Source organism: Takifugu flavidus, chromosome 7 (assembly GCF_003711565.1).
Source record: "Takifugu flavidus isolate HTHZ2018 chromosome 7, ASM371156v2, whole genome shotgun sequence".
Classification (NCBI taxonomy): domain Eukaryota; kingdom Metazoa; phylum Chordata; class Actinopteri; order Tetraodontiformes; family Tetraodontidae; genus Takifugu; species Takifugu flavidus.
In genome coordinates, this window is record NC_079526.1 from 10,991,941 (window position 1) to 11,017,237 (window position 25,297).

Consider the following 25,297-nt stretch of genomic DNA (forward strand, 5'->3'; position numbering starts at 1 on the left):
ATTTTTATTTATCTTTACAGTGTACTTTATAATGCAGTTAAATAATATATAGGTTGCAATTATAAACATGCAACTTCTTATGGACAAATACTAAATTTAAAAAAGCATTAGGTTTTTGTAATGTTTTAATTCTTTTACCAAACAAGATCCAGCAGATGATGAATAAGATTAAAAAAAAATCACAACATGGAACAGGTTTATTAAAACTACCCAGCTAACTTCAATAACAAGGTTTGACATATTCAGGAAGCAGATTCTCCTAAAGTGAGTTTAATATTTAAACATAGACTCTGAAATATTTAGATTGTAGCGGGTGGTTTCATCTTTGAAAAACACATTTATCAGCCTGTTAAAGATAGTTGGTTTTTTTCTTCTTTAAACCAAAAAGGTCACTTAATATGTTGGAATCTGCTGATACAGAACAGATTTCGGGTTGGTTGTTTTTTTTATACAATAACTAAATCATTTATCACAGACCCTAGGAGCCGCATGCACACACTCTGCATACATTTCTTTAAAGGTCATTTTCTTCCTACAATCACTTCCATCTCTTCTTCCACCGCCGCTGCAGCCAGACTCCCGACTCTTTCGCCCCTTCGCCGGCGTGATCAAGATGCAATCTGAGCTGCCCGTCAATCCTCGCCGCTGCTGCCGGCGGGGGCCGCGGGCAGGGAAATAAATAATGACATCATCAGCATAATGGGATGCTCTTCTGCTCGACGTTGCGATGAAATCTGGGACACAGTTGCATTCATCGTTCAGTGAGCTCTTCCATACAGTTAAACCCACCGACAGCAATGAATGTTGATTGTGACCTTTGCTGCGGCTTTGAGAGATGGAGGTACTTTTGTTTATCCGCGGTACCAAACACAACCGCCTCTGTGCGGCCGTGTAACCGTCCCTCCTGTTTCTGCAGGAGTCTCGCCTCTTCCTGGAGATGCTAAGTGATAAAATGCCGGCCACGGGGTACAATCAACGGTCGATGGTTTTTCCAATTTAGCTCAAACTCACCGACAGCGTTGAATGTTCACCGGGGCGAGCGCAGGCCTGTTGGCAAGCTGCAACGGGAGCGGATCTGACCGTTCAAACACCTTTCAAAAAACAATCAACTACCATCTGGGATCATCCAAATTACACTTTACTTGAAAAACAATTCATTTTGCATCCTGGAACCCTCCTGCAACTAAGGAGGAAGCAGCATGGGCTATGTTGCGTTTTTGATCACGCCGCCACAGCGACTGCGCGCTCCTCAACGTGGCGACAACGACACGGTTGGGATCTGTGAGCACAGCTGACTTCTCTGCAGTCAGTGGTTCGGAGCATCATCTCGAAACCCCTGACTCATAAACGCGGCACCTGCGTGGAGGCTGCAGCTGCTCGTCACCGCGCTGCGTCCGGGTGTGGCGGATGGGCGGAGAGTGTGAAGCTCACATCTCGGACACGACTTTCACAATGATGCGGCGCCGAAGCCAAGCTCAGCTCTTTTTATCATTGCCTTTCATGCCAGTAAAGTAAGTGTCCACCATCTTCCTGGAAAAGGATGTCACGCACCGCTGAATCATCTGTGGTCATCGTGAGATGGAGCCAAGATGTGGTGACACGATAAACAAGTATTGGAACTTGTGACTCAGGATATGGTGGATGTCTTATCTGTCGATACTCATTTCTCAATTAAAACCAACAGTCACTGACTCGGCAGAATGGGTTTTTAACTGCCCACCTCTTCCCTTTTTTCTGTTTCAACTGAGAGGAAAGGCCGCTGACGTGTCACCCCGGCCTTGACTAAAAAGCACAGTCCTTGCCGCGAGCGCTGCCGCTAACCGGGCCTCTCTCCTGAACTCTGTTTTGAGTGACATCGTTGGAATTGTCAGAAGTGGATGAGAGCGGACGCTGCTTTATAAGGTCTCCTCTGGCCGCGGGAGCTGGGTGGCAGTGGCGGGGGGTTGGGGGGGGGGGAATCGCTGAGAAGGGCCCTGAGCTGACAACGTGGCCCTAATCTGAGTGACAAGGCTCGCGCATCAGCCCTGAAACCAGCCCGAGCTCAGTGGGGGTGGAAGCGCATGACGCGGAAGCTGAGGGGAGAGAAGGGGAAGGGAACGGGGGAGAGTGAGGGGAATCAGAAGAGACAGGACCAGGAGGAGGGGGAGGACAGGCAAGGGTGTCCTTCCATCAAACATGTTGGCCTTAATGGCACAGACAGCTCTGACATTTAACCACTGAAGCTTTTTTAGATAAGTGGATGGGCTGTGTGTGTGTGTGTGTTGTGTGTGTGTGTGTGTGGAGCGCCACATAAAAAATACTTTCTTCAATATATGAACAACTGGAGTCCAAAATTATTTAGAACTCAAACTGGAATCCGCTGACGGGTTGGACTTCCTGCTTAAAACTCTTTCTGATGGAAAATGGCAAAGCTAAAAGGCGCCACTGCGCCGTCATGTGTGCGTGACTTCAGCCCTGCAATAGAATATCCTCCTTTTTTTTATAAAAAAAAGAGAGGATCGGGCCTTTTCAGACCCACCTCGCTGGAAAACCCGGTTTACTTCCCCTCCCTCCCCCAAAGCGTCTCTCCTGCTCCCACAGAAGGGGGAGGAAATTCCTGGTGAGGCTGCCTGCAGGTACGGACCGGCCTCCTTCGTCTGCCTGTCTGCAGACATCATTCCACGACCTGGTCTGTTCAGCTACTCGGCTTGTTTACCTGCGTGTGTGTGCGTGTGTTTGTGGACTTTCTCCATTTCCTGACAGCTGGAATGGCGTCGCTATCTTTATCTGCCCTAACGTTTCTCTCTCTCACATACACACACACACACACACACACACATACTTTTACAACTAAATTCTAAAATTAAACTGTTCACCAATTGAAACACTGTTAATCTGGTCAGAAATGATGCAAAATAAATAAATCCAATCCAGTCTAGAGAGAATGGATCAGATCCCAGTAGCCGGGGAAGAATTATTAAAAACCCTCCCTGAAAAATGGACCTAAAACTTACAAATATTCACCTTAACTAGTCAAACTGGTTTCCTCTCCGACTCCCCGGCTTCTCTCCCTGCAGAGCTCCTTTTGATCATCTCAGCCGTGCAGAACACGAGCTCTGATTCCCACCGATGCCGGAAAAGCGCCGCCTCCTCTCCGCGATTGGATTCATCGTGTGCCGAACCCTCTATTATGCCGGGCGGATTTTTTTTTTTTTGGTTATTTCATCCTCGAGTTGTCACGGCACTGACAGATGAATGCCGACGTGTCCGACCACGCTCACACAAACGCACACGGACGCGCTTGTGTAGGAGTCCAGCTGGAGGTGGTCTGCTGCCAAACCTGCAGGCAGGCCAACTGTTTTCATATTCATCATACACACACTCATTGGAACTGACAGACAACACACACACACACTCTCACACATGCAGACAGACACACACACAGGCAGCTGAGGAAAAAAAATATGTGCTAGTTATAAATCAATATTTCAAGGGCAACCTGCTAGTCTAAAAAATTCATAGAGAAAACGGGTTTGCTCCTCTTCTGTTATTATCTCTGAATTCTTTTTAGTCCCCATACGCTAAAATATATTTGCACTAAATTAAAATAAAATTAAAAAAGGAACACTGAGAGAAAGAATATAATCCCGTATTAATGAATGATGTCATGAGAAACAGATGGGAGGAGGAGTAATAATAATCATAATAATAATAATAGCCAATAGGTGAGGAGGGAGACGTGAACAAGGCTCAGCGGGGTGCCGAATAATAACCCTCCTCGTTATTGTCATTGTCTGGCCTGCGCGTCCCCTCCCTCCCCTCGCCCTCCACTCCCCCAACCCCGACGCAATCATTGCCCTATCGGTTACAACGCGCCGCTAAATGGGAACGTCAATAGACACATCCATTAGCAGCGCGGCTCCTTTACCGCCTCATTCGCCATTCAGACCCCACACACACACACACCACACACACACACACACACACACACCTCTCAGCACCGCTGGTTGCTAACCAAGCTAGCCCCACTCCGGCGGGGTCGAATCGATGGTGTGTGTCATTACAGCTGGTTAGGAAGACAGCTGTGGTGAAGGGGGAAGGGGGGGGGCAATTAACCTGAAGCTGGAGCCGCTGCTGCACAGAAAGATCTCCTTTTACTTATTTTTCTTAACACTCCAAACTATTTTTTTTCTGTCTTTGGCATTTGTTGTTACCAAATGCTGCCAAAGGTAATTCTATTTTCAGTTTGTTATTTTTAAGGAATCAAAAGTGTGTATAAAAAGACGAATTAGCTTTCGCTGAACTCCTGGAGGCTGACGCCAAGATGGCAGAACATCCTGAACCATCGTCCCACTGGCTGGGTCAAAACAACTGCGCACGCAAATTACAAAGGACGTTTTTTCTGTTTTGTTTTTTAAAAAAAAAATCACATTAAAATAAACCCTGCCTGAACCCCTAACCGTACTGCATGCTGAGAGAAAAAAACAAAACAAAAAACAAACAAACAATGAACGAGCAGAGCAAATGCTGAGATGAGGGCAGGGTTTCCCACAACGCTGCAGCCCACGCTGTAATTTAAGCATGCCTGTTATCTTTTTCCTTTTTTAACATGGGAGGGTGAAGCAGGAAGCTTGGAAGTCTGGGAGGGGCTTGGGGCGAACGGGGGGGCTGGATATGAGGTTTGCGGTGTGGCTGTTAGGCTTGAGTTGTGCAGACCGGTTCTGGCTGATGGAAATAGAAATAAAACTGGGGGGGGGGGTCTTTGACGCATGCGAGAAAACACCATTAGAAACATGCACGGCAGCACAATTGCTCCTTTTTCAGAATTCATAAATTTGTAATAAACTGTGAGTTGGGCCACAATAAGACGGTGCATTCACACCATTATTATCCAGCTAATTCTGTGACCCATCATTCTTACCGTAAAAGCCGCGCAAGTGTGTGTGTGTGTGTGTGTGTGTGAGCATGTGCGCGTGTCAGGGTGGTGGTAAACCGCAGACAGATTTCAGGTGCCGTCGGATGTGCGTCTGTGTGTGAGCCTCCGTCGTGTCTGGACCTGGGCAGAAAACAAGCAGAGGAGAAGAAAGCAGGGGATGAGTTCACGAGTTTGGTAAACTCTGTTATTAAAATGCCAGACACACACTCACACACACACAGATGTGCATGTATGGAAATTACAGCGCCCACTCATGTGCAACAGTGTAATAAATCTACTCTTTATCCCTTTAAAGAACTCCTATATGAATTCATATGGACCACAACCCAACCAGAGCCTATTCCAAGACTCTGGGTGGTCCCCAGAAATGATGAATTATGAGCTGCATGTGTGTATATTAACACATAATTTATTGTTTAAAAAGCATTATAAAAGCTACGCATTAAAACAAAAACAATAGAGTAATGCCGTTTGAACACGGGCTGCGCCAACATAAACGCGACATAAACACAGCAGACATTCGTTTGAAGCTACGCCGCCGTCAGATAAACACGCAGGGCGATTATACGTTGCAATGGCCGCCGCGTCTCCTCCATTAATGCCGACTTGATTTATGTGCCCCCCCCTACACACACAATAAAGGGGCCATGGATGAGGACGGCGCTGAGTGTCTGATGCGGGGGGGCTGCAGAGTCTGCTGGGCTGGCAGAGGTGCGTGAAGGAGAGATGGAATGAGTTATCAAAAAGAATTTGTAAGCAGAAATCCTTATGCTGTCCAGATGGAAAGGGAGGGGGTATAAGTCAGTTCAACCTGGAGGTCTAGCGGGGGGGGGGGGGGGCTATTCATTATTAACCATTTGGCAAAAATATCATACATATAAAACAAGTTCAATCTGTGGACTAATGATGGATCGCTTGGTGAAATCTGGAGATTTCCGTGTGGTCCTTAAACACACTTACTGTACGTTTCTGTACATGTGGACACATGTCGCGTTCTCTCCCAAACATTTTAAAAATGACAGGATTTTGGACAGATCCGGGACTGTGAGCATAATTCCTGAACTCTGCCAATTAGTAATAACGTGTCTCGGTGTCAGGCTGGTGTCAGCGTTCTCCTAGATAAAAAGTAAAGTTCTGATCCGAGCCGAGGCCAAACGACGGCGACATTTCCTCCACGTCTGATGTGGGAGTGGCTGAAAGCATGCTCGGAGGGGAGAGGAGAGAGAAATCCGAATGAGCTCGTTGAAAGGTGACCTAGTAAAAAGGATTTCAACTCAGCTCCTCTCACCTAGATCTATATTCATAGAGACAGAACAATCATTGACCCTGGGCGGATAAAAATACTGCCTGAATTGTTTATCCCTCATTCAAATATGGTGGAACTGGGCAGCGCGGGGGAGCTTTTTTAGAGTAGAAATTAAACCTTTTTTCAACACTTTGTTGCTGCTCTGATCAATTGCTGCATCTGCCAGAAAATATATGCAATTTACTGTTTGCGAAGCGATCAATCAGTGCCCTGTTCCGTGATCCGTCCCTGCGTCCATTCGCTTCCAAACCAGCTCCTGCTGCTCTTTCCACTCCGCTTTCTGTTTCTGCATCAGTGAGCAGACGTGCCTAGAACAGGACGGCCAACTTGTTCATTAAGATCCCTGCACGGAGTCACCAATTTACACCCTTATTAACAGATCCATGTGCTGCTCGGTACGCTTTAAAAAAAAAACTAAAAAAACGAGAAGAACGGGACCACCCATGTGTTTAGGCACCCTGTGAACCAAACAACAATAAAGATCTTTGTCCTCTCTGTGGGCTAAATGAGACAATTCGCGCAAATGGGAAGGAAAAAAAGGAAGTTGCTAATTAATGGACGTATGAGGGTTTGACGGTAACACAGAGCGTTTATGTGTTAATGAGAACACGCTGTTAACGGGGACTGACTATGCCCTTTTTGTGGGGTTTTCCTGCCTTGCAGTTTTCCCCTTACAAAGCTGAAGAACCCTTGCATAAGCTGCAGTAGCTCCCAAATATTTCCAAAAAAAGAGGTTTGCGTAAATTAGCTTTGTGTGCGACAGATTCCTGTGTATTCTGTGACAAATATTTACCCTTCGCGTCATTTATCCCGTCCCCACATTCATCAGGCAAAGCATTTTTAACCGTTTTAGTACCTGAACATGAACCGCTATGTTCTTGAGCCCGCCCATCAATAAATCTAGCGCATACGTGCAGAATTAGACCACCCACAGCAGTTATCCTTCCTCACAAAAAGTCGCTAGTTTTAATTACATCCATTCTCTGGGTGTGTCTTTCTGCCTAAAACAGACATCTGAAACGCCCCATCCCCCAAGCAACAGGCCGCAAACCTCACCGAGGACGCGTTTCCAAAACACGCCGACCTTGGTTGGAATAAACCTACAAAGTTTCACCGGGGTCACGAAGGTATCTGCCGCAGTCAGATTACCACCTCACGCGTTCCCAGTGATTTCAGCCTTTAGGGCGCCTTCGATGGGAAAACGGGCGGAATGTTAAAAATCAAGTGGCAAATTGATAACTACATCAAAGCAGAGGGATGAAGCGCCAATATCAAAACCTTCAAAAAAGAGAGGGGGGAGGGCGCAAAATGTCTGCTGCAGGAAGGAGATTGTTGTGACTACGCTTTTCTTTTTCATGAGCTATAATTTTGGAACTGGCAGCGTGAGGGTGCAAAGAAAGAGGGAGAGAGAGGCAGAGAAGCAGGACTATCTGCCAGACAAATCCTCACCGGCCCTTTGATCCTCGGCCCACTTGTCTTCTATGTGGTTTTTGTTTTCTGGCAAACAACTGCGATGTTTAGCTGAAGTGCAACAAGATTCCACGGCCCAAAATGGAGGACTCTTAGATGGTACTTAAAGAAGCGCACAGACAAAGGCTCAAAAAAAAAAAAAAAGGAAAGAAAAAAAGGAAAAATCTCGGGCATCATCCCTGTCCGCCCCTCACTTCCTAATGTTCTCAGTGCTATCCTCCCAGGATCAAGGGGTTAATCTGCTGCGGTAGTATTTTAGCTGAGCTGCTATCGAAGGCCATTTGTTCCAAGCAGCGAGGCTAATGATCCTCGGCCGACATTTGGCGTTTTGCTGGGGAACTCAGGGTGAGGGAAGGTAAGTAACCTCATATATTCTCCGGGGACGGGACTAATGAGAGGGAATGGGAATACGAGCTACGCTTCATCATCTACTTAGGAGCTAGATAGCGGTGCCGTCATCCTCCTCACAAACACACACAGGCAGAAAATACTTAATCGGAAACCAAGTGTTCCTCCTTTCCATCCAAATTCAACTCCATATTTCATCTGTAAGTCAATACCACATTATTTCCCGGACATTTTTGTCAACGGGGAGTCATTTGGCCTTTTAACTACACGCACTAGAGCATAAAATAGGAGAACGGTGCCATTTTTTCCAGGACAAAACGGCCGTAACACTTGCTTATGGCGGCTAAACCAAACCATCGCAACGATTCGAAGCGATTATTAGTTTTTAAAACAGGGTCAGGGTTTGAACTTCCGAGTGACCTACACAGTTCGCACGTGGGGGCTGCGCAGTGCGTCCCATCCTCGCCACTCGTGGGTCAAATGGCACAAAGAGGAATTTCAGGGTTCAGGGAGTTTTTTTCTTTTTTTCGCCACCTTGTTGAAACAGCCCCCCACTCCTGTGCATGCACACAGAGGGGGCACAGCCAAGCGTGGACACCCCGAGCATGTGCAGCAAAGTGAATACTAGTGTGATGGGAAAGCAGCAGGGGGTCCACTCCTTCTCCTTTATTTGATTCAAGCCGAGCCCGGCTGCCTCTTTCACTCTTCTGTCACGCAGACAAATATGTACTGTATGTGCAGGGAGGAGAAAAGGAATAAGTACCCTACTGCACTCTGGTGTGTATACGTGTGTATACCAGCGTGTTTGTGTGTGTTGGTAATACCTCCAACGGCAGACTAATGATAGGTCTTATCGACACCCAGCAGTGAATGCAGGCCTTTGTCTCCTCGCGGGACGCATTATGGAAAGCTTAGGGGGCTGCCTTTGACTCCTTTTCATTCTCTCACCCACTGATAAAGCCCTGGCACAAAACAGGCGACTGTTATACAGCTGCGGTAGCGTGGCATGTTGAGACACAATGCACCCCCATGCTCCCAACATCAATGGAGGCAGAAGTTCGGCGCATCGCTTGCAAACTTGGTATAAGTCAGCGACAAAAGATGAAAAAATTAACACTGGATTTGGGCGCGGGGAAAATAAAACCCCACAACGTCTCAAATGATTTTCGAATGGCTATAGGAAAAAACAATATGTTGGTACAGTGAAGCAGAATGAGACGGCAGTGAGGATATATACCGACACACCACTTGTTAAAACATTTTAAATATGCATTACCGGGGTTTGCACAGTCGTTTTGTCAGTTGTATAACTCTTCTTTCAGCCGTTCCCACGGAGAAGTGGGAGTTAACCGCCTTTTTTATTCAGTCAGAAAATTAAAAAATAGCTTGGCCACAATGCTTTTTTGAGGGGGCCGGAGATTGCTGCATTTCTCAGACAAGCAATTCTGTTTTTTCTGGACCAATTATGTCAAACATAAGTTTACATTTAAAGGGTTCAGCAAACAGCTCCCAGGGGAGGCGTAGCCATTTCGACAAGGTCAATAAAAATCTGCCCGCTCTGCTTCTTTTATTTCTGGTCTGCTCTTTATAAAACCTTTTCCGTGTCAAAAGTAATTTTTTCCTCTCACTCTTAGCTTCACATCTTTTGCCGTTACCCTTTTCTCTCTTTTTTTTTTTTTTTGGAGCAGCATAAAAGGAGCGTGGAAGTGCCAGGAATTGTTCAATCCCTTTTTTTTTCTCCATTAATCTCATGCAAAAACAATGAAGAATATTAAAATGTAGGTCATTGCAATGTTGCCCTCTCTCTGCGCCCCACAGTTGGACAGAACGGATTTAGAGGCTTCGTTTGGTGGGCAGGTACAGCCGATTCCCCCCATCACGCCTCTCAGGGCAATTAAAGAGGCCAGAAAGTGCACTATTTTACAGCCTTATAAAGACATTGAAGGCATCGCTCCAGTGCCCCCCAGCCCTCCTCCTCGCCACTTCTACAGTATCTCTCTGTTCTGCGCCTCGCACTTATAGAATTTCTCACGCTTGCATTGAAGTCTGCCAACAACTGTCACTTCCTTGTTGATTCCTCATTCCAGTCTTGTCTGCCCACTACCTTATTCCTGTCTTCATTTTTTCGCTACCCCCTCATGCCCATCAATCTTTAATGCCTACATCTACTTTGAAACTGCTGTGGCTTCAAACTCAATAAAAGCCCTCACGCTAATCTTCCTCTGGTGGATGACGGGCACCATCGCTGATGGGGGGGAGGCTTTGATAAAGACGCTGTTTGTCCTTTCTGCAGATACAAACATCAGCGTTTCTGACACTTGGAATTTTAATAACTAGCGTAAGCGCCACCGCAACACCGTCATTTGTTACTTTGCATGAGCGTAAAACTGACAATTACTTGCTGTGTCTTGAAGGACTCTCATAAATCAATAAGGGCTTCATGGAGCGACCCGTGCCCGTCATTCCCTCCCACACGCTCCCCGAGATATGATTTCATAGTTTTGAAGCTCCGCCCCGGCTCCTGCATACAAGGAAAGGTCCGAAAGGGACCGGCGGTGTTCCCGCGAGTCCTGTGGCTCTTAAAGCCAGCTTAGACAGACTTGGCTGCTCCTGAAAGCCCTGGTTCCGCTGCAGCAGACGACAGTCACACTTGAGAGGAAAAAGTGGGGAGAAGAAAGCGCTGCGCCACGTCTGGACACTTCCTCCACCTTCTTCCTTTCTTTCTTCTCCTGACTGTGCTGGCAGTCACAAAGACAACAGAGTTGGAAGCGCTTGCGCAACTCCTGACCTCCTCCGATCTCTTGTTGGTGGACACATTGTTTATTCATCAAAAGAACAGTGAAAGAAGAAGAAGACTCTCCCGCCTCAAACCAACCATACTGGTCTGGTCTGAATGGGAGTTTAAAGTATAAGAAATTCAAGTTTAATTGCTATTAATGTTCAGCGCTGAGCTTCGAGGCCTGCTTTTATTCTCTGGATTCTAAATTCTACTCTGCAACCATGGAATTTCCTTCTTTCATCACCATCCAGTTGGTTAAAATGTCAGAACCGCTTGTTCTTGGGGGTTGTGCATGATAGCGCGGATAGGGCCGTGCAACAGCAGCGCGAGGCGCATGCTCCAAGAAGCCGAAATCATGCACAAGTGGAGGAAAGGAAGGCACGTAAATACAGACAACTGAGAATGTGACATCATGCGACATGCGAAAGAGAGGCAGAGTGAAACGTGAACTGGGCTGATGTGGATGAGAATGTGTTCGGTTTTGTCGAACACATTAAAAGCTGTGGTTCATATTTAAAAGGAGACATCTGGAGGACCAGTGGTGTTGGGCAATAGAGGATTTCCAGTCTATTCCCAGATGATGCTACATTAAATGACTTATATGCCAAACAAGGATACACAGAACTAAAACCCGCAACACCCCCCTCAGAAAAGTATATTACAGGACAGACTATATTTACCATTAGCAAAAAAAATGAGGTCTGGATCCTTTGTGCATCTTTTATAAGCAGAAGAATCACATCCTTGCTGTCGGTTGCAAGGCTGAGGCAGAAGAAAGAAGGGTGGGTGACAACACCTGACAAAAACAGTTTCCTTTCTTCTTCTACCATCCCCCCCATCGCAGTCGCACATGGGAGACAGAAAGGCTCTCTGTGAGACTCTGGAATTTTTAGACGCGCTTAAAAATAGTTTAGATGGATTTTCACATGTGCGCTTTTATTCCTAAGGCTGTGCTGTTTTTGTGACTTTCTGCAAGCCTCAAATTTCGGAGCTACTTTAGTAGCTGCCGGGTTGAATGTGGAGATGAAAGGACCTGAGCTGGATCTGTGAACGCAAACCTTGTTATTTATAATTGCTTAACCGTCTGGCCTGTTAACCTGTCCAGACTTGTGGAGTTTCTGCATTGGAGACCTAAAGGTGGAAGTAAACAAAGACAGGAACATAATGACAAAGCGAGAGCCGGGCGTGCAACGCGTGACTGGGCCGGGATTCTCATTCTTCACCTGGCAGCTGTGTCTCGGGGCCACTGACGCACAACCAAACACAACCGTATGCATAACAAAAACACACAGACACGCGTGCAGGCAAACACGTAGCGTGCATTCCAGGTACACACGACGGGGACAAACAGATGAGGCAAATCTTACCTCGTTTACACTCTTCAGCATTCCCTAAGGTGACCATCGCCCGCGCCGTTTCTCGTTCTCACGCCAGCTTTCGGGACCTGAAACTGAAGCAGGCAGCACAAGAAAAGGAACTGTTAAGAATCTTCTGTGGTGTAAAAGCGCGTAGCACGTCATTACAGGAAGTGTAAAGCAAACACTATTTTAAATACAGTTGGAGACCGACGCAAGGAGTGAACTGTTTGGGTTGTGCAACTTTAATAACAGGTTCAAGTTGCAGTAAATTGGAAATACGGTGAGGTGTAGCTAGCAACACAGCAGTCACTGTGTCAAAGATTATGTATTTTCTTTCCAATGGCCACCTCTCAGTCACTTTACTGTGTCAGTATTTGCACCAAGCACCAGTCTGGGTACCGTGACCTTTCATATTGTGTGCTCGGTCTTTGCGTTTAGCCAGAACCGTGGCCTTATGAACGACTCCTATGCTCCCATGGTTGCCATTTGCAATTTGCATACCTGCATTGCTTCATTATTTCGCCCTCGTTTTACTGTTGTTCGCACGATAAGCTGTCGAGTAATTGCGCCCCTCTGTGATTTAATCGTAGCCATACCGCTTCATAAACTGGGGGATCCGTTTGTGTGTACGTGTGCGTCTTAAAGTCCACTGATGAAATTGCTAACAGCTGTGACAGCCGCCATCATATACACGCACACACTCTTCACCCGCCTCGTTTGTTGCATACAGCTGCACGGACAAAAAAAACAAAAACTGGGGGGGATAGGCAAACACTGTACAATAGCCAAGAAAACAATGAAGTATCTCCATCCCTCCCCTATCTCTCACTCGCACTCAAACCAAGTGCAAACTGCGAGTGTGAACAAAATGGCACTGCTTGTCTTCTTTATTGCTGTGAACAGACCAGGCAGCGCTTCTCCCCTCCCATTCATTTTAATCTCCTATTCTTAGCGATAAACCCCGGTCACACTCCCGCTCCGTCAGTACCCCTCCACCCACGGCACATCCAGCCGACCCTCCCCAGAACCCCAGCGAGGCAGCAACAGAGCTCCTTTGTTTGCTCCCGCCGCGCCAACCCCCCCTTCCCCCGCTCCTTCGCTTGCCCCCTCACCCTGACCTGGACGACGTTGGTTGGCGGGGATGGAGGCATGCCTCGACAGGAACGCCAGAGCAGAAAGGGAGGGGACGGATGAATGAGGGAGGAGGAGGAGGGGGTGGCGGTGGTGGATAGCGTTTTTTTTTTTAAAAAAAGGTCTCGCACCCATTTATTTTTCTGTCACTGTTTCTTCTCTCTTTTACATTCCTGTACTTTTTTCTGTCCGTTCAGGATTACATGACTCGGGCTTCTTAGTGGTGTTTGTGGGGAGGGTGGGGCGGACTACACCCTGGACCCACCAACTCCAGTTCAGTCCAAGCTGAAGGAAGAGAAATCATTGGCTGAAGACTATTTCTGGCTCACACCAGGAAGCCAATTTTACACAAGAAAGTAAAGATGAAGTTTCGGACAAAAAAAAAACCAAAAAAAAAAAAAACCCACCCTCTAGGTTTACTTGGACAGAGTAAACAATGAAAAACAAAACAGCTTCAACATTTATATGGTGCAGAAATAATGTCTGGGACATTCCAATAGAAGGTTTGCAAAAATAACCTTCAAAGTACAACTTGTAATTTCTCATTTATGTAAAGAAAATAATGGGCCCGACCACTGAGGATCCTCGAGACATAATTTTAGCCGTTTCATTCTGGTTCCGCCTCTAACTCGGTGAACCCGGTTCCCTAATAGCATAAATACTGCTCTTGTAATGGAGCCTGGGGCATGTCTCATTTAAAAGAGAGGGAGACAACTCAGCAGAGCTGCGCCATTTCCCCTTATCCAAACACACAAGCACACGTGCAAACACTGTGGCAGCTCCAAAGTGATCGGATCATTAACCCCGACTAATCTACGAACATTAAGTTTATAAAACGTCTGTTCGGCTTAGACGCCTGTGCAGCCAAACTGTGCTAATTCACTCCAACTGTGTGTGAATGTGTGTGTGCGTGAGTGTCATGGCGTTTTTATAAGTTTTGACATCGTGTGACAGTGCTGCTGTGCGTGTCACGTCCCTCCCCCCTTGGTGTGTGTGTGTGTGATTCGGAGGCATCCTGCGGGGTCCGCTGTGACCATTGCAGGACATGACAGAGGCAGCAAAACCATGAGCGGACATACGTGCAGACATGTGCACGTGGTGAAGCGGCCCACAGCCCTGATCCGGACCCGCCTCTCCCAGGCACCCCTCTGCGCCTGCTTCATCAATCAATAGGACAGATGAAGACAGACTCCTGCCGCGCCCTTAGGGGCGGGGGGGGGAGAGATGGTAGCTTGCGTGCATAAGTGCATATGTGTGCATGTGTGTGTAAGGGGACTGTGCCCCCAGGGAGAATGTGATAGACATAATGCAAGGCTTTGAGGGTTCTTACCCACATGGAGATTATCTTCGCCAGATTCGCTTTCTTGTTCTAGACTCCATTTGATAGATGATTTGCATAGATTTATTGCCAAGCTAGCCCAAGCTACTTCAAAGCATCAAAGGGTAAGTACGATTTTGAGCTTGTGCTCATCTGTGCATGCAAGCAAAAAAAATAAAAATAAAAAATTTTGATATAAAAACGTTTCATATCTGCCAAAATCGCTGGTTCTGACTGCTTTGATACTGTAATCTAACGACTTCGTTCACTGTGTAGTAACGGGTTTCAACAAAAGCACTAAAGAGCACCTCTGCGTTGGTCAACTGTGGGCTTCAACTCCAGTAATTGCCTGCTCCTGTACACAAGCAGCCATTGATGTGTCTATCTCCACTCCTTAAAGCCCCAGCTATAAAAAGCTGCTCCTAGGCTTGTTCAAAAATATTTATGAAAAATTGTTTTAATGTCCCTTCAGGCACTGTCAAAGGAACTGTAAATTTTTTTTAAAAAAAAGCTTAAAAAACCCCACAAGGAGGCAAGGAAGATTAAGTGAGCAGCTCAAATTTTTCTATTGTTTAAAATATTCTGTCAATTAAAAAGCCCGGGAGTCTAACAGAGGCCCCTGAACCCACCGCTCATACATAAGACTGTGCGGAAGATTAAATTTACAAATTTTGTTAATTTACAGGTTTGACTTGGAGGGATCTTCAATCTGCAAACTACATTTTTCCCATTTGTTTGTTAGTAAAAATAATTGGAAAAAAAGATTTTAAATTTCAATGCTTTAACTACCCCATTAGAAATAGAGCTGAGCTGATGCAGATTCCACAACCATGGTGTACAGCTCATTTCTATTTCTAATATATACTGACAAAGTGACAAGGTCGACCTTTTTCCGAGTCCCGACGCATAGAGGAACCAGGACAAATCAAGTTCACGTCATCTCTGAAGGAGTAATTAAAATTGAAATTGCAGCGGAAGATGGATTTGGGTTTATTTTGTTACTGGGATGGAGGAATGTGTGTCATTTCCGTCATTTCCTGGTGCTCCAAATGGCCAAGTGACTTGAATCCAAAGCCATAGAAGCCATTTCTAGCACAGAGCCCGATTCCTCCAGTGTTGACATCAGTCATAGGGAGGTTCTGCCTCTTCAGTACGCAGCAAGAGCGTTTTGTTTGTTTTCAATGTAACTTTTGATATTTGGCCGGGAGCTCAGCGCACTCTTTGTTGGCTATTGTGCAGCGATGAATGAATCTTTCTTCCAAATTTCACACAATGATGCACTGTTGGAAACCACAGAACTACTCTGAGACCATTAAACCAAATTAGGTCTTACACGGAAGAAACGAGCAGCTCGCTAGTTGAACCTAAACGAAGTTGATCAAATACTGTAATATTTATGCGTTTCAGACAGAAACAAAGGAAAAGAGCGAGGTACAAATTGATGGATTCCTCACACCAGCGGACCAGATTAGCAAAGCTGCAACCTGTGGCTGCAAAGCATTCTGTTCTTCCTCGATACTTTGGTTGAGAAATGAGCATTGCTTCCCCTTCAGTGATTGATTTTTCTCTGCATGACTGCTGAATGTCAAAACGCCAAGACAAAGCACTTCTTTTTCAGCGGCTGGTAACAAAACCAATTCTTCACTCTGCAATAACAACGCTCTTTCCACTCATCGCGTGTCATAAAAGGATGTCTGAAAGGCGCAATATCATGGAAGAATTGATTTGACTATAAAGAATGCGTTTGTGTTAAATTTTGTGTTAAATGGGTCCATTTTTAGAGTGAATATGCAATCTAGGAAACGACAAAGTGCCACAAATGTGAACAGAATAATCTCCTCCGGATCCAACTAATCACAAATAAATAATATGTGCCTTTTTATACGTGTCGAGTTTAAGTAGGTTCAGCACATTTCTTCATTTCAGTGAAACAACACATTTTCAAAGCTAAACAAATTAGCGCGACATACATCACCTTGTAAAATGAACGGTGTCAGCTGCACAACAATAACGCAACACAACAATACGACTAAAAACAATGGGGGCCCCCCAGCACAAAAAAGATAAATAGCATAAATAAAACCCAGACATGAAGAAATGTGTCAGGGCCTAACCTAAGATGTCCTGACTGCAAAGACATATTGTGATTTTTGCATTGTGCCAGCGCCTGACATGCAGACAAAGGAGCCGGCGCAGGCCTCGAGGGGGCAGATGACAAACACTCCCAAACCGTGGCCAGACATAATCCCCACCCACCTCCCGCCAAACCTCTCAACAAATGCACAGTGGAGGGGGACTTATTCAGAACATATTAGGGAGGTGAAGGAGGCCAGTCACTGAGGGACTCTCCACACTTGGCTGTCCTAATCATCTGAGACGACCCCCGCCCAATCCCCTTAGTGACTACAAACCCGGCCTACCCTCGTACGCATGACCCAGACACATCCAAGAATATTTACAAGAGCCCTGAAGTGGGGAAGCTGACCAAAGTGAACATCCCCCCCCTGGAGCTCCACTTTAATTGTCCATCTTCTTCGTCCAAATTAACCAAGCTCGAGTGTGTTCAAGTATCCACACAGACACACACCCCTCCCACTTATTAACAGAACGGCACGTTCCATAGAGCATTCTGCTCATGCGGTATGATGAGCGAGACCCCATTGTCTAATTACATTGTCTTCAATTAAGGGGGAGATGATGGGAGACAATGAGAAGAACATTTGTAATCATGAGGCTCCCAAACTCATGCTGGGAAACAGAACTTCATTAGGCCCAATGGTCCCACTTCGACACTAAAACCCAGAATGTGTTTTCTTGATCCATGGGAAGGTTTCAGAAATAAATGAAATAGAAAGAAGTGAGTCACCAGGAAACACCTGAGGAGGTTCTGAAACGTGAAAAGAGAAAAAACAGTTTTCAACTTGAGTAATTACTTTCATATTCTTGCTGCAGTTGCTGTGCACCTGAGCTCTCTTTTTTTTCTGGGTAAGGCTTAAAAAATACTGATGCTACTCAAGAGGAGTACAAGAAACACTGGTAGTTTCTAAGGGATAAACTTGCAGACCTAAAGAAACCATGAAGTCTTTTCATCTTTGCTGCATAAATACAAGCTTAGCACTGACACAAGCTCTGGCAGCACTGATGTCAGCTTAAAGACATCTGTGGAAATTAGACTTCTTTAAGAACTGAAATATTAAAAAAAAAAAAAAAAAGCCCAAGAGAGTATTATCTCCATTTACCTAGAGAGCGTTCAGCTGAGAAATGACTCTAACCCGACATCTTTGTTGCTCACCCGTCATTTTTAAGTCACGATCCGCGGCGGCTGTTAGGCTTTGATAGAACCATCCAACCGGACAAATGCAGCTTTCATAAAATTGTGCAAATGATTTCTTTCAACCGGGAGCGAGGCGGCATTGTAGCTCCATTCCCATCTTTCCTCACGGCACAAAGAGCTAATCTGAGACGGAGACTCGAGCCCGCTCTGACACACCGTCACACTAAAACGGAGGTGATTTTATTTTCTTCAACCCGTGTAAGTCAGGCGTGAGGTAAACGCCATCATCCGTGGAGGACAACTGATGGGGTTAGAGAAATGGCTGCCCCCCCACCCACCCACCCACCCACAAACACACTGCAGGGATTACTGATCATTCTCCCTCTTACCCATCTATCCCTTCAGCTGCTCTTCCATATGTACAGTATCAGACGCGCCAGATAGATGCAGAAATGTTCAGATTCGTCTCCATTTGCAGATAGAAATCAGCGGGTGCCAGTGGGACGGATATCTGTCGACTTGAGCGGCCCCGTGGCAAAACAGCCTTTCCCGCAAGGCGCCCCCTCCCTTATCCGAGCCCAGCAGACAGGGTACGATGACGTCCGTGCCAGCCGGTGTCTTTACTTTTACACCCCTTTGTGTTCGCGCCGTTTTATTGATCACCAATAGAGCTCGCTGTGCTTCTTTGCTGAAAAGCAAAGCCATTAATCTCTTTTAATTTAATCACCAAGATGAGGATGCACAAAAAACAGCCCCCGCCATCATCTATCCTGATGCCCGAGGTTGCTCCTTTCAACTTTGTCATCCTGAGGCGTAAATCACTCCCCTAGATTTTTAAAAAATATATTATTAAGGCATAATCCAGATTTAAAAGACACTTTTAAATATGAAAACCAACAGCTAGGTGATACACATGGACTGGAAGCCAAATCTGACAGCACCAACAGAGAACATTCATTATTCACCCATCCACAAAGCGTTTAAATGGAATTGAACATATGCTACCAAGGCAGCCCCGTCACTGGTTACAGTGTTTCGACAGGGCATTTCAGACCATTTAATCCAACTCCAAACTTAACGCATTCCACCGCGTCGAGCAGCACAGCCAACAACACAACAAAGCATCTGCCTCTTCATTTCACCCAGATGGCGGCAGAAAGTATGTAAATTGGTTCATTAACCTTACAGTGCTTTAACCAGCAGGCCGTGCAGAGGGCTCGCTCTACCCAGGTTTTCTTGAATTTTATTAACGTGCATTAAAAGCATCGTGAGCAGTTCACTAATGGCCCCTAGGTAGCCGGCTGTGGTGTTATCAAACACTATAGTAATTATACATGACATCGCTCTGATTAACACTCTTGTGATGACTGAACCATAACAGATCAGGATTTTTTTTTCTTCTTCTTTGACAGACATTAGTGAGAAATTATTTTAGAGGAAATGAGCTTCCGTATTACCTCAACCGCACCATCATCCAAGCAGCCAGGTCTGGAGCTTTGACCCCAGAAGATCGCTAAGAGGAAAATGGAGCAGATGGGGTGAAGGCGTGAACTGTTCCAAACGCAGCTTCCTCTATACGTTCTTGCCGAGTGGGAGAAAAAAAAAAATGCTTACACTGTGTGTCTGTGTTACTAGCAGTGAGGGTTTGCACCTGGAGCAGGGAGGAGCGTGCAGGGGGTCAGGGGTCGTCTCGCGGGCTAAACAGGATAGAAGTCCTCCCTCTTCCTTAGAAGGCCAGAACCACCCCGCGGCTGCATCGCACAACATGCTCCTTTCAACACACCCCTTCCCTCCATTTCCTCCTTCTTCTCTCACCTCTTTTCTTTTCTCCTTTGGAGGGACGCCGTAATCCATAATCCACTCAACTATCGGCAGCTCAATTATCCCCTCCCATTTGTCCGTTTTCTCCCCTCAGATGGAGCTTCAAAAACAATTAACCTCTTCACGGCTGGGGACTTCTCCCGGGGAAGGGCATGGCAGTAATTGAATGATTCTACAATTTACATTCCCGACCATGACTTCACTCCTTCACGCATAAATCTGGTTACTGAAAATCCTAATCTGTGTCTTTGTGATTGTCCAATGTCATTATCATGGATGTTGCGAGGACGGTGTTTTACTTCGAGTGGGATTTAACGGGACAATCTGGTAATGTTTGTATAACGCCTCTTTGACCTACTTACACCTTAATAGATTTACATCATTTGTACTCAAACATCCAAACAGATTAGCAATCTAGAGTTGGCCTACGCAAAAGCTAAAATGAAAAAAAAAAAAAAGACAGGCGCCCTTGTTCTATAAACTGGAACGCCTGGATTATTTCACACCGAGAGTCTACACCCCCACATCTACAAGACGCCAATAAAATGTTCTCTCCTGACTTCGTTAGGGAGGGGCTTCCTATTCAACTCCAGGTAGCGAGGTTCAGAGTGCATGACTGAAGAACAGCTTGTTGCACCCATTGAGCGGTTTTATTACTTCCCCTTCAAAGAGTGGTAGCTGAGGAAGGGGCATCCTCCTCCATCTCCTTGATGTCAAGATACACAGAGTCGGCTTTCAGCACACAACCAAGTGGCAGGATTTTTCTCCCCTCTCTCCCTCTCTCTCCCCTTTTTAGCTGAAGCTCTGTAAATTTAAGCAACAATTGTTCTTCAAAACATCGCATCTGAGAAGATTAGGCGCCCGGCAGATAGACTTGGTTCCAGCTGTTGAGGGATAATCTCCTAACAAACAAGGCGATCCAAAATGCAGTTGAGGGAAAAACAAAAACGGATCAAGAAAAAAAAAAAAAAGCAGTGGAAACGATCGGGAAAACAGAACGCACGACCTACGTCTTAAATCCAACCAGCCCGTTCCCACGAAGCCAGCCGCGCCAGCTTGACTGACAAATGATGTAATCCCGGACCAACACATCAGCAAACAAAGGACATACAGCACATTTGAATATTTTTAAAATATATCATGGAGCGTCACCTCTAATAGATCCCAATATTGCGCGCTTCCTTTCATGATATTTCAGAAGCCGCATTAATTTTAGCTGTTAGAATGCGACAAACGTCGTCAACGGGCTTTGTTTGAAACATCCTACCCAAGTGGCATTTATCTTAACATAAAATAATCTATCATGATCCATTATTCGGTTATCGGGTAATCGTTTGTTATCTTTAGCGTCTCTGTGCCGGAAAACTTCAGAATCAGGAAACTGTTCAGTTTCTCTTGAACAATTATCGCAGTGTTTTGAGATTAGCACAGCGCTCAAACCCCAATGAATTAAACAGAATATAGAAAGGGAGGGAAAAAACTTCAGGCAAAACGCCATTCCGATATTTTTGCAAACGCGCCAGAACAGCACAGCTCCGGCTACACACACACACACACACACACACACACACACACACACACACACACACACACACACACACACAGAGCAAGTCTTTGATGTTCCTGCATGAGTGTGTGTGTGTGTTGCAGCTGTGTGAGTCACCCACACAAAGTCCAAGATTCATATAGGCTATACCGCCGCACCAAGCAGCAGGGCTGATCAAACAGGCGCGTGCGCCCATGCACGCGCGCGCGTGTGCACTACAAACTCATTAACAGGAGCAGTCGTCTTGATTACAGATGTAGAAAGGGTGAGCGGGGCGAGGACGAGGACGAAAAGTGAAGGAGGAGGGAGGAGAAGAAAGCTGAAAGGATCGCCGCAGATCCAGACAGACTGAAACTTCTTTTGATCATTATGTCTAGAGTTCAGGTGTCTGGGTTACGGACGACTGTAGGCAGTAGTTAAGGTGGCAGGGATATGGGAAGGGGTGGGGGGGGGGGGTGAAGATAACACAGCAGCCAGACAAAGAGGGGAATAAGAGGGCAGACTGCTTACATACCACCAGCATCAAAAAAAGGGGGGGGGGGGACGAGGGGAGAGAAAAAAAAGAAGGGTTATAAAATTTTGATAAGACAGCCCATTTGCCTGAGTGGGTTTCTGTATCATTTGCCTTTTTTTTGGTAGTTTCCCTCCCTTCTCGTTGTTCCAGAGCACCGCCTCGAAGGCCAGGGCAGACGATTTTTATAGGTCCTAATTAAAGCCATCTGAAGTCTCCTCAAAACACCAATATGACTCCAGTCCCCTACTTTTTTTCCACACATTGTGCAGAAATTACAGAGGATCAGAGGCATTGCCTTTTTACTCGGTGGTTTAAATGTAAGGAAATTTCGCAGCCCTCCCGCTGAATCAACCCCCCCCCCCCCCCCCCCCTTTATGACCCCACTACCCCCATAATTTCCACTCCATAAAAAGGTTCAGTGAATGACATGACCGCATGGAGGGTTTGATGGAGCCATTAATCTACGAAGAAGGCATCTTTTTTCCCCCTTAAACCATTTTTTTTTAAATGGCTAGAGAATAAACTTCAAGGATATCTTTTTTTCCTTATTTTGTCACATCCCTCGCTGGAAATGAGGCTACAGAAGATCCACCCTTATCCTGCCTGGCGGGTTGAAGTTAAGTGCAGCCCTGTTTTACTGCGCTCCAAGTACATCCTCTCTCTCTTTCTCTATCTCTCTCTCTGTCTTTCTCTCTCTCACACACACACACACACTCACACATTCCCTCTCTCTCGCCCCCCCTCATAATTGTCCTCATTGAGCCGTGTGGAGGGTTGCACAGCGCTGCCTGGCAGGGGTCAGCAGGTTTACCGTGTGCTTTTATCTATATTTCATGCTATGGCGCCGCGCGCAGACAGCCATACATGCACAATGAGGAAAGAAACTCACGCACGGACTGTCGAGAGGACGAAATGAACTTGGAGATCATTAATGGTACGAGGTAATATTTTCTGAAAGGTAGAAATTCATTAGGCGCCGTAGAATGTTTAATGGTCCACTTATTGTCGCAAAAGCGCAAAAGACACACGGCGGGAATGATTCGGTCATGCAAATAAACGTTGAAATCCAGAACAAATTCATCGTAATTACAACATCTTCTTCAACAAATACAATATTAATAGAAGACAGAAAAAGATTGTCGCCTACTTACGACTTATTTCAATAACTTCTGGGCGTTATTGTCTCGCCCCTGCGCCTCTCCGGTCGTTCGGGGACGTTAATAACAATAATAAATTAAAAAAAAAAAAAAAGTCTGCTCCTCCGAGGAAGCGGCGTCGCTCTCGCCGCTAGGACGGTCAGCTACAGAGGATGTAGATAAAGTTTAGTAGAAGATAACGCCCGGCGGATTGTGCCGAAGATAGCGCAGGTCCGAACGCGCCGGTGTCAAGTCTTCAGTGACGCCTGCACTCGCCGGGATTGAGCTCTGAGAGGAGAGGGACGCACAGAAAGGCGTCATGTGAGGCGGGCGGTGGCGCGCCATTGGCCAGCCCCAGATCAGCGTGAGAGAACTGCTCCGTGCGCCATTGGCCCAGCACGGCACGGTTTAGCGCAGGCGCCGCCTCACTTGGCTGTGCGCAAGAATGTCAGCACTGCTCACTGTTCATAATTTTCAGCAGAGGAGGGGGTGTTCGGGGGAGGGGGGTTAAGTAACAAATTGTTCCAAAGATCTTCTGTTCTTTGTCATGGACGCGCAGAGTTACGCGGAGGGCAGAAAGGAGAAATACACACATTTTGTTTCCTCTCTCTATAAAAAGATTAAATTAGTCTGGTAAGTCAACTTCAGTGAGTCAATTTGAGTAGACTGGGCTTGTTTTGACTTTTTTATGACCTTTTTTATGGCTGTAAAGTCAAAGAAAGAGAAATGCAATCTTTCTGTGTTGGCTTTGTCTGTCAGTCGACCTCTCGCCCTTCGGTGTAGTCAGTTAATCCTCTCCAGCATTTTAAATTGACATTAAACTAAGAACATTTGTAGTCCTCCGGTTCAATTTACCTCAGCACACTTACATGGTAAATGTGGTGGAGGTACAACTACAGATAATAACGCAAGCAACTCACTAAATCTGTGTCTTCATTGCGTGCATTAAGATACTTAAAGTAATCTTTTTTTATTTTTTTGGCTTATATTGTGTTTTACAGATAACAATTTTAAAAAGGAGCATTAATACCAAAATAATGAAGCCACCATGTACACAACACCATGCTGACGTGACACGAAATATTCTACTGTTTATCTAAATTTGTCCCTTTCAAGATAAAAAATAACAATCTTTACCAAGAATACATTCTAAAGGTAGTTTACTTTTAAACAAAGAGCTTGATTGAAACAATAAAGGTTGGAGGTCAAAGGGGCGACCCTCACTGTGCGCCTGTGTGTAAAGTAGCTTTTTAAGTTAAAAATTTTTTTGATATGTGCTGCATTTTTTTCCTTCGTACTTTTATATCTCGGTGATATTTTTATGTGGTTGGACAACACAGAGGGCAATGCACACTTTAAGGAACATCCCCTCTCCGTCTCTGGCTCTCTGGAGTGTGGAGGCAAAGGGACTCAAGGTTCTGTATGGGTGGGAAATAGAGCGCACGTAATCTGGAGCGCGCATCTTCCCCCTGCTAAGGCTGCGGCATTAAATCAATATTCTGCAAAGCTTTCTCTTGTTTTCACATTCACTTGACTGCTGCCGTGATGCGCTGCAAGGGTCGAGCAGCCGCTCCCTGATTTTTGTGGCACTTGCCACCCCCCCCCAACACACTCACCCTTGTGCCTCCTCCTCCTTCACTTCACTTCATGGCAGACACCCTCATTTAGATGGCTCCGAGGCAATGCGCCCGTTCCATTTGTCTCATGCATTAACGGGAAGCGGCAGAAATAAGGCAAAGCGTTATCTCAACACAAAACATTATCTTCGCCTTGCTCCTTCAATGGCGTGAAACAACGATTATTAACTGCTCGGGGAGCTTGTTCGGGGGGGTTTGAGGCTTGTCGCTACATTTAAGGAACACAAAATATTTTTCATATAACAAAACCCCTGAACCAGAGTTGTGATTCTTTTTTTTTGACTCAGATAATGATTCCCCTAGCTTTTCTCGACGATTTCGGGCTTGCCTAACGCCTCGACGGAGCATTGCTAACAGCATTATGACTGGACGTGCGACAATAGCATTGTTACCCGAAACCAACCTCGCACTTCCTTTCAAAATGTAAAAGCCCATCGTGCTGCATCTTCCCGGTGTATGATACCAGCTATGTATTCACGATGAACAGATGCGCTCGCTCGCAGTCCAGCGTTACGAAAGTAAAACCCCGCTTCTGCAAAATGGGTCATACACTGCAGTCACTTTATCTCAGCATTGTGCCTCTGTGAGCGGAAGACGTGCGCATGTGTGATTAAACATCAAAGGCAAGAATCCAGTGTTATACCACTGCTGTATTTTCTATCATGGGAATTCAGCAAACGTTGCTTTTTTTCTTATTTTTTTCTTGAAGACGGCACGATAAAGTTAGCCCTGAGAGCTGAAATG

At 45.8% G+C, this 25,297-nt stretch overlaps 1 long non-coding RNA gene across 1 annotated transcript; it reads right to left on the reverse strand.

The window, feature by feature from the left end:
- Positions 1 to 107: 107 nt before the first annotated feature.
- Positions 108 to 23,205, reverse strand: LOC130528696 (uncharacterized). The gene is made up of 3 exons (XR_008951357.1): positions 22,932 to 23,205; positions 12,186 to 12,268; positions 108 to 5,035 (listed from the first exon to the last, which is right to left on the reverse strand). It is a non-coding gene; the product is annotated as an uncharacterized LOC130528696 (long non-coding RNA).
- Positions 23,206 to 25,297: the final 2,092 nt, after the last annotated feature.